At 40.1% G+C, this 9,610-nt stretch overlaps 1 long non-coding RNA gene across 1 annotated transcript; it reads left to right on the top strand.

Annotated features, from left to right (window-relative positions):
- Positions 1–6,717, top strand: LOC113409486. The gene is made up of 4 exons (XR_003370545.1): positions 1–85; positions 3,604–3,660; positions 4,791–4,916; positions 6,384–6,717. It is a non-coding gene; the product is annotated as an uncharacterized LOC113409486 (long non-coding RNA).
- The last annotated feature ends 2,893 nt before the right edge of the window (positions 6,718–9,610 follow it).

Here is a 9,610-nt window from a genome sequence, read left to right as displayed (position 1 = left end):
AAAGATGGAGGGGGAATACACAAGCAATGAACTACCAAAAGTCTGGAAGACAGAATTTACAAAACTGCGTCCAATCATACCTGTTGTAAGTACCTGTTGAACAGTCTTTGTCTATTATCATGCCTTCTAAATAAAACCTCCATGCAAGCAGAGGGAAGCCAAGATGATGGATCTAGCTAGTGGAAGCATGGAGAGACTGGGAAACATTTTCATGATATGCTCCACCATTTCACTCCAACCCTGAGGAAGTCTCTCTGTGGGGCACACTGGTATCCAGATCTGTGTGCAGAGAACAGGTTTGGATTTTCCCCTCTCCCCAGACCTTAGGGGACAAAGTCTACAGCAACATGCATGGACAGTATGGAACCCCACCACCAAAGCTAGGTGGCAGCTACAGTCAGGGGAGCTGCTGACATCATGGCTCCATTAGGAGCCACTCCATCCAGAAGTTGCAGGGAATTAGGGGCAGGAAAGAGCTGAGCAGCACTGGGATTGTGAGAGGCCTTGGATGGATTCCCAAGACTATCGTGGATCTTGTGGGTTCACAGGGCTAGGCAGTGGCACATTGGCTTTTTCACAGGTGGAGGGGAAAGGGAAGGGGCATATTGCCCCACTTAATGGCAGAAATTATTTGGGTGGAAATTTGCAGTTTCCATTCTCCTATATAGGAGCAATCCACCTAGGGGAGAATGAGGCCCCCAAAGCAGCAGATTATATTTTTGTATTTGTTTATATTTGCAAATGCTAGTCAGCACTGTATTACCAATTGGGCTCATCAGTATAATAATTTGTACAGTTTAATAAAATATTAAGGAACTACATAATAATTAGGGCTGTCGATTAATCGCAGTTAACTCATGCAATTAACTCAAAAAAATTAATGGTTATTAAAAAATTAATCGTGATTAATTGCACTGTTAAACAATATAATACAAATTGAAATTTATTAAATATTTTTGGATGTTTTTCTTCATTTTCAAATATATCGATTTCAATTACAACACAGAATACACAGTGTAAAATGCTCACTTTATATTGTTTTTTATTACAAATATTTGCAATGTAAAAATGATAAAAGTACTGTAGTGCAATCTCTTTATCATGAAAGTGCAACTTACAAATGTAGGGTTTTTTGTTACATAACTGCACTCAAACAAAACAATGTAAAATTTTAGAGCCTACAAGTCCACTCAGTCCTACTTCTTGTTCAGCCAATCGCTCAGACACACAAGTTTTTTTACATTTACAAGAGATACTGCTGCCCACTTCTTAATTACAGTATCACCTGAAAGTGAGAACAGGCGTTTGCATGGCAATGTTGTAGCTGGCGTCGCAAGATATTTACGTGCCAGATGCGCTAAAGATTCATATGCCTCTTCATGCTTTGGCCATCATCCAGAGGACATGCTTCCATGCTGATGACGCTCGTTAAAAAAATAATACGTTAATTAAATTAATGACTGAACTCCTTGGGGGGAGAATTGTATGTCTCCTGCTCTGTTTTACCCGCATTCTGCCATATATTTCATGTTATTGCAGTCTCGAATGATGACGCAGCACATGTTGTTCATTTTAAGAACACTTTCACTGCAAATTTGACAAAATGCAAAGAAGGTACCAATGTGAAATTTCTAAAGATAGCTACAGCACTCGACCCATAATTTAAGAATCTGAAGTGTTTTACAAAATCTGAGAGGGATGAGGTGTGGCGCATGCTTTCAGAAGTCTTAAAAGAGCAACACTCTGATGCAGAAACTACAGAACCCAAACCACCAAATAAGAAAATCAACCTTTTGCCTGTGGCATCTGACTCAGATGACGAAAATGAACATGCGTCGGTCTGCACTGCTTTGGATCGTTATCGAGCAGAACCCGTCATCAGCATGGATGCATGTCCTCTGGAATAGTGGCTGAAGCATCAAGGATATATGAATCTTAGCGCATCTGGCATGTAAATATCTTGCGACACTGGCTACAACATTGCCATGCAAACGCCTGTTCTCACTTTCAGGTGATACTGTAATTAAGAAGTGGGCAGCAGTATCTCTTGTAAATGTAAAAAAACTTGTGTGTCTGAGCGATCGGCTGAACAAGAAGTAGGACTGAGTGGACTTGTAGGCTCTAAAATTTTACATGTCATGCAAATGCCTGTTCTCACTTTCAAGTGTCATTGTAAACAAGAAGCGGGCAGCATTATCTTCTGTAAAAGTAAACAAACTTGTTTGTCTGAGTGATTGGCTGAACAAAGACTTGTAGGCTCTAAAGTTTTACATTGTTTTATTTTTTAATACAGGTTTTTATTGTACATAATTCTACATTTGTAAGTTCAACTTTCATGATAAAGAGATTGCACTACAGTACTTGTATTAGGTGAATTGAAAAATACTATTTCTTTTGTTTTTTACAGTGCAAATATTTGTAATAAAAAATAAATATAAAATGAACACTGTACAGTTTATATTCTGTGTTGTAATTGAAATCAATATTTGAAATCGTAGAAAACATCCAAAAATATTTCAATAAATGGTATTCTATTATTGTTTAACAGTGCAATTAATCGAGATTACTTTTTTTAATTGCGTGATTAATTGCAATTATTTTTTTTAATCGCTTGACAGCCCTAATAATAATTAAAGATTACCTTGTAAGTCCACGTACTGACTACAAGAATAGTTAACCCATAATCTGAATTTTTAAAAATATGGTTAGAATGTACTTGTCTGAACAGCCATAGAAACAAAATGATTGCATACAAAATCAGAATCTGTTTTAGATGTGTGTGTTTAGTATTTGCCACATAATAATCTGAGTCAGATACCAGTCCAGAGCTCTATCCAGCCAGAAATATACGCAGGGAAACAGATTCACCCCGGTGTAATTCCACTGGCTCACATTCCACCCTCAATTATCTCCATGCAATCCTATCAATTTCTTTGGGATTGCAAAGCTATAGCTGAATTTGGGCCAGTCCATATACACAATCAGACAAATTTTGGCCTCCGATATGCTCATGCAATTTCCATTAAGTTCAATAGGAGTTGCTTGCTCCCAGACATTTGAGGCAGGATTTGAGCTCAATTCTAATCCCATTTAAATCAAGGAGAGTTTTGCGCTGAATTTACTGGAATCACAATGAAGCCCTTGGCCCTTATCCTATAACTTATGGCTGAAAAATTCAGTTGTTGTTTTTTTTTTTTTTTTTTAAGTAAAGATGGTTGTGAAGCATCTCCTATTTAATGGCTTTAGCTTCCAATCCCAGTTCCACAACTGACAAATATAGTATTTCTCTTCTAGGTTTTTCAAGTTGCAGCTGCAATTGCAATGTTTATACTTGGGTGTTTTGGTGAAGCAGGAATTGGAGCACCATGGTGGTGCGCAATTATGGTAAAACAACAATAACATTACATAAAAACTAAGAATCCTTAATTGTTTGTTTTATTATATAGCAATGAAAGAAATTAGCTCAGAAGGACCACATCCTCAGCTAGTGTAAATCAACTGAAGCTAATGAAGCTACCTGATTTAGTAGCTGAGAATCTGGCTCCAAAATGGATAGCAATAAAAGTAATCTTTGCACATTTTCTGTTGTCTTGTTTTTCACAGTTCCTTATATCTGGATTGTCCCTACTTATACTGGTGAAAAAACACTCAGTTCCTTGGGTGAGTGTAATGATCACAGTACCAGAGGAATCCAGGGCTTTTTCAGCAAAGGAGAAAAAGAAAACCTGAAAAAAAAGAATGTGAAATTTTAAATAGAAGTTTTGGGGAGGGAGTCTCTCTTCACATCTATGTATTTCTGAATGGCGCTTCAGTGTGATGAAATAAAAACAATGTATTTAAATATTTATAAGACATCTATGAACAAACCCAGTAGAAAACTATTCAAATCAAATTGAAGAAACAACTAGTCTAAGGCCCCATCCTGCATAGACTTACGCATATACTTAATTTTACATACTGAGTACTCACAGGGTACAAAGTTAAGCAAGTGCCATGGCCTTTGCAGGATCATTGCCTATACTTACAACCTATCAGAATCCAAGGATGTTGCACAAGGACAAATTCTATGGCTCTCAAGTAAAACACTTTACTGATGACAAAGATCAGTTCTTAGAAATCACAAAGAAGCCAGATCAATTACAAAAAACAAAGAAACAGAGGAGGGGATCCAAAAGCATGTCAAGGAAAACTCCTCCAAAATCAATGGACACTACAGGCAGCCAGTCATGGTTTCTGTGAACCTTCTTTGGAATAGAGGTAGTACAACCAAGGACCCGTGATAAAAAAAGAAAAAAAGTGTTCATTGTCTGGTCCAGACTGAACCTAGGACTTGATCTAGAGTCCACTGAAGTCAATACTGAAAGAGGACTTTAGATCAGACATTAAGGACATACTTAGCCCAGCTGAGTATAGGCAAATGTGAGGTACCAGCTGAAGTTCATAAAACATTTTATAATCTTAGAATTTCAGACCATTATTAACACTGCTTTCCAATCAGTTTGTTCAACAGTTTGAATAAATGGCTACACAAATACCTGTCATTAATTAAAGGAATAAACGCTACTTGGTTCTATTTCTGACGCTCCCTGAGGCATATCACTTAATTGTTCTATCCCTCAATTTATCCATCAGTAAAATGGATATAATAATATTTGCCTCACCGGGCATTATGTGGCTTAGTTAATTAATGCTGATAATGCATGTTGAGATCCTCTAATGAAAAACACTAAATAAATGCATTAAAATAGTCACTAACATTTCATTAATATACAATATGTTTCTGTCTATAGGAAAAATGCGCCTTTGTCACTATAATATTGAGCATAACAACAGCAGTGGCTGGAACAATTTATTATTCTCTGGAGTTTGCTTTGATTAGATCGCCTCAGAGCCCCTTTCCTCATGACACCAGTGATGTAAGTTCCTTCTATTTTACTTTAATATTTTATTAACTGTATTTTTCCTTTCACATTTTATTAAACATCTTTGCTTAAGTAAAAATATTTGTTTACAAAGCACTGAGATTAAATAATGCCTATGGAGTTATTCACGTATTTAAAGTTAAGCATGTGCTTAAATGCTTTACTGGTTTGGACGGAGCGTTCAGCACCTTGCAAGACTGAATCTTTGATCTCTGACATGGGGGGGGGGGAGGAGAGAAGGATGCTAATTAATTGATAGGTCTGGTGAGGCACACACCTGCTCACTAGGAACTGACGTGAAATTAACAATTCATTTCACCCAGGCCACCAGAAAATTTTAAATTATTTCCATGGCAAGCATTGACCCACTACCATTTTGCCTACATGTTATGTTATCCCCAGGGGTGTCATAATTCTACCATCCTGTGTGATTTAGATGAATGTTATTAGTCTAACCTGGCCCTGTAGAGGATAGTGCTTTCAGCATTTATCTGTCATCCTCAAAGCATTCTCGGTCTCTGTCCGTTTTGGAGAAACATCAGTATATGATTCTGTAGGGCTGTCAAGGCTGCTTCCCCACTCTGAACTTTAGGGTACAAATGTGGGGCCCTGCATGAAAACTTCTAAGCTTAACTACCAGCTTAGATCTGGTCCGCTGCTACCATTCCCAAAGCTAATTCCCTTCCCTGGGAAGCCTTGAGAAACTTTTCACCAATTCCCTGGTTAATACAGATCCAAACCCCTTGGATCTTAAAACAAGGAGAAATTAACCATCCCCCCTCCTTCCTCCCACCAACTCCTGGTGGATCAAGATCCAACCCCCTTGGATCTGAAAACAAGGAAAAATCAATCAGGTTCTTAAAAAGAAGGCTTTTAATTAAAGAAAAAGGTAAAAATCATCTCTGTAAAATCAGGATGGAAAATAACTTTACAGGGTAATCAAACTTAAAGAGCTCAGAGGACCCGCCTCTAGCCTTAGGTTCAAAGTACAGCAAACAGAGATAAACACGCTAGTAAAAGGTACATTTACAAGTTGAGAAAACAAAGATAAACTAACACTCCTTGCCTGGCTGTTTACTTACAAGTTTGAAATATGAGAGACTTGTTCAGAAAGATGTGGAGAACCTGGATTGATGTCTGGTCCCTCTCAGTCCCAAGAGCGAACAACCCCCAAAACAAAGAGCACAAACAAAAACCTTCCCCCCCCCCAAGATTTGAAAGTATCTTGTCCCCTTATTGGTCCTTTGGGTCAGGTGTCAGCCAGGTTACCTGAGCTTCTTAACCCGTTACAGGTAAAAGGATTTTGGAGTCTCTGGCCAGAAGGGATTTTATAGTACTGTACACAGGAGAGCTGTTACCCTTCCCTTTATAGTTATGACAAGGGCCCTGTTGCCAATTAGCGTATACAATGAAACAAGGATAAAGAGATGCATTAAAAATCATTTTCTATTTTGGTTCTAGCCTGAAAGATTGGCACTAGCCTACAGAGTGGACTCAGCAGAACTTGGATTAGCAGCCTTTGAGGTAGGAGTCTCTGTCTGGATTTTGTGCCTGCTGCAGCGAGCAAGGAAGACATTAAGGCAGTAGCTCTCATTGTCAAAAATATCATCTTTTTCAACAGGCTGCTGCCATTGATTTTGTTTTATGGGGATTGTTCAATTTGTTTTATGGGGATTGTGTGCCGGTGTCAGCACTATTTAGCACGTAAGGGCCATAGTCAAAACTCATATTTAAATACATGTATGTTGGTACATGCCACATATATTTAGCTTGATCTTACTTCCACTGAAGTCAATGACAGAACTCCCATTGACTTTAATGGGAGCAGGAATGGGACCCTTTACCATGGTCTCTCTTCTGTCCTCACTTATACCCATGCATGTCTCTTGATATTGTAAAGTACGGAGTGCAGAATCTGACCCTACATATTTTAGGCCAGATCCTCAATTGAAGTCAATGGAGCTATGACAATTTATACCAACTGAGGAGCTGGCCCTTATATATATAAAGACACTTAAAATTAGCAAAATGTTGGTACCTTTTCCTAAGGGTGAAATTCATCAAAATGAATAGGACCTGCACAAAGCCCAAACCACCACTTGAGTCCCATTCAATCCCAGCACTAAACAAGGCAGCAAAACTAATGCAAATAGCAGATCTCCATCTGGTGAGCATCAGCGTAGCTACTACGTCTCTTTTAGCTATTATCATTAATCAGCTGCTTATCCACGACACCTGATTCTGTGTACAAATAAATATAATGAAAAGTTGATATTGTCTCTAGTCTAAATTCTTCGAGATATCTTTACTGTAATTGCCCCACCTCAGAACGTTTGTCCTACTTATACTGGTGCCTTCATCTAATTGACCGCAGTGGGCTGGTGCACTCTGTGACTGAAAGAGAAGGGATGGAACATACTTACTAACCACTCAGTCAAGTCCCTCAGTTTAGGCCTATTAAATGCGTGTGAATAAAACTCACAAGAGACCTCTCCCCTGAGCTGACAAACTATATACCTCAGGGCACTTGAAAGGTTTTCCCACCCCTCACCTGTCCATCCAATGCTTGTGGTCTATCCTGGAATCAGTTTATGCAGATCTGAAGTTGGGTTCTCAAGAACTATTTCTGCAAGATCATGAGTCCAGGTGTTGGCTTTGCAGTAGAATGGTCATTGTAGTCTTTTCATTGCTAACAAACCTAAAAATTCTATAATTCTCCAAGTTAAGCATGATTATGGAAATTATGCCTCCAGAGGCAGGATATGCAACAAGCTAGATTATTTTGTTAAAAGTTAAATTTGCCTCTAAATCCTTTCAATATACCATGGCAGAAGTAACTGGATAATAAATGAATACCCACCGCCCAGAGCTACAATGGTGATCATTCACTGGATGCATGTGGAAAAACAGAGCACATGATCTTTGGCACCAAAGACTTCAGACTTTGCCCAAGAGAGCCTAAAATAATGTGGAATGAAATGTACACTCCCTTTTCAGGAATGTTTACATTAATGAAGTTGTTACCATGCCTGATAGGACAAGCAGCACTTCCTTTATCAAGTGCAGTGACTGAGGCCTGGTCTACACTGTAAATTTATATCAGTATAATTACATGGCTCAGGTGTGAAAAATCCACACTCCCAGGCGATGCAGTTATACTGACCTAACCCCCAATCTAGACAGCGCTACATTGACGGGAGGGCTTCTCCCATCAACACCTCTCGTGGAGGTGGATTAATTACACTGATGGGAAAAGCTCTCCCATCAGTGTAGTAGTGTCTTCACTGAAACACTACAGCAGCACAAGTCAAGTAGTGTCAAGGTCAAGATCACATACAGTGGAAAACTGATCTAAGAAACAAATATTTGCCTATATATGTTTTCTCAGAAGCGTGTTATTCTTATATAAATTTGGCACTGTGTGGTGTTTTACTAACTATTATCAATGAACAGCTCCCCTCACCTAGTGCACCTATTTAACACCATCTTAAATTATTAAAACTGCAATTACTTTAAAATGCTACCTCATCTTTCTCTACTTACATTTGTTTAGTTTTTGCATTTCACTGATTTACAATCACTCCCCCAAATCCAAGAACTTTGGGGTGTGGGAACAGTTGTGATCTAGATCCAACCTTCATGGCTCCAGCCTATATCTTATCCTCAGTATGATGCGATGGACAGGCCGTGGCTGGGGCTTGGAATCAGGAAGCCTAGGGGCAGATTCATCCCTGCACTGGTGTCGACACTGGTACAGGGAGAGAAGAGAGGTGGTTATTCAAAAGCTATGGGAGAGCGGGGGGGCGGATTTCAAGCCTCAGCACACACTCAGGGCCTTTCAGGAATGAAAAAGTAATGGGATGCAGGCCTGCCCTAGCCTGTGGCCGTGCCCTCTCCTGCCACCAACATGTCCCCTTGCCTCCAGCATCCCAGCTGCACTCAGAATGCTGCAGAGGTGGCAAAGTTCTGTGCCAGGGCTTAGCCTGAGCCTCCTCCATTTGGGCCCCTGCTTTCTATTCTTGGCTTCACCACGGACCTGCTTCTGACCTGGGGCAAGTCACTTCACTGCTCTTTGCTTCAGTTTCCTCCTATGTCAAATGAGGATAATGATCCTTGTGCCCCTCTGTAAGATGCCAGGAGACAGTGGATGAAAAGTGCTATATAAGAGCTAAGTGTTATTAGTTATTATGAACTCTGCTGGGGTCGCGCGCCTTTGTGGCTTTTAAAATATAAAGCAGACCAAAGAATATAAAAGAAAATGAGAGGAGCGCAGGCACTATGAGCAGGTAACCATTATCTCAAACCTGATCCTAAGGGGACAGGGGGAGGGGAGGGCTCCTGACAGGTCTTGGAACAATTTGTATAGTGGGGCTGCTGAGAGCCATTGAACCCTGTATATGATGGAAACAACTTCAAGCCAGGGGGTGCAGCAGCAGCACCCCTAGTTCCAGCACCTATGGCTCCTGATTTGCTGGGGTGCACCTGCACAGCTGGGATTGCAGGGGCAGGGCCTCAGACTGGGCTGCGTGGCTTTTTCTGTAGGGTCAGTTCCCCCTTCTTGGTGCTCCTACACTAGCTCATTGCTTTGATGCTTACTAATGCAGAAGGAATAGTTCGACTCCCCTTCACCTCAGGCAGCTTTCACCATTTCCCCCCCTGAAAACCCTTTAAGCCGGTGGCCCCTTGGC

The sequence above is a fragment of the Terrapene carolina genome, unplaced genomic scaffold (genome assembly GCF_002925995.2).
Source record: "Terrapene carolina triunguis isolate 2854851 unplaced genomic scaffold, T_m_triunguis-2.0 Scaffold33715, whole genome shotgun sequence".
Taxonomy (NCBI): Eukaryota; Metazoa; Chordata; order Testudines; family Emydidae; genus Terrapene; species Terrapene triunguis.
This window is presented reverse-complemented; position numbering and strand designations above follow the sequence as displayed.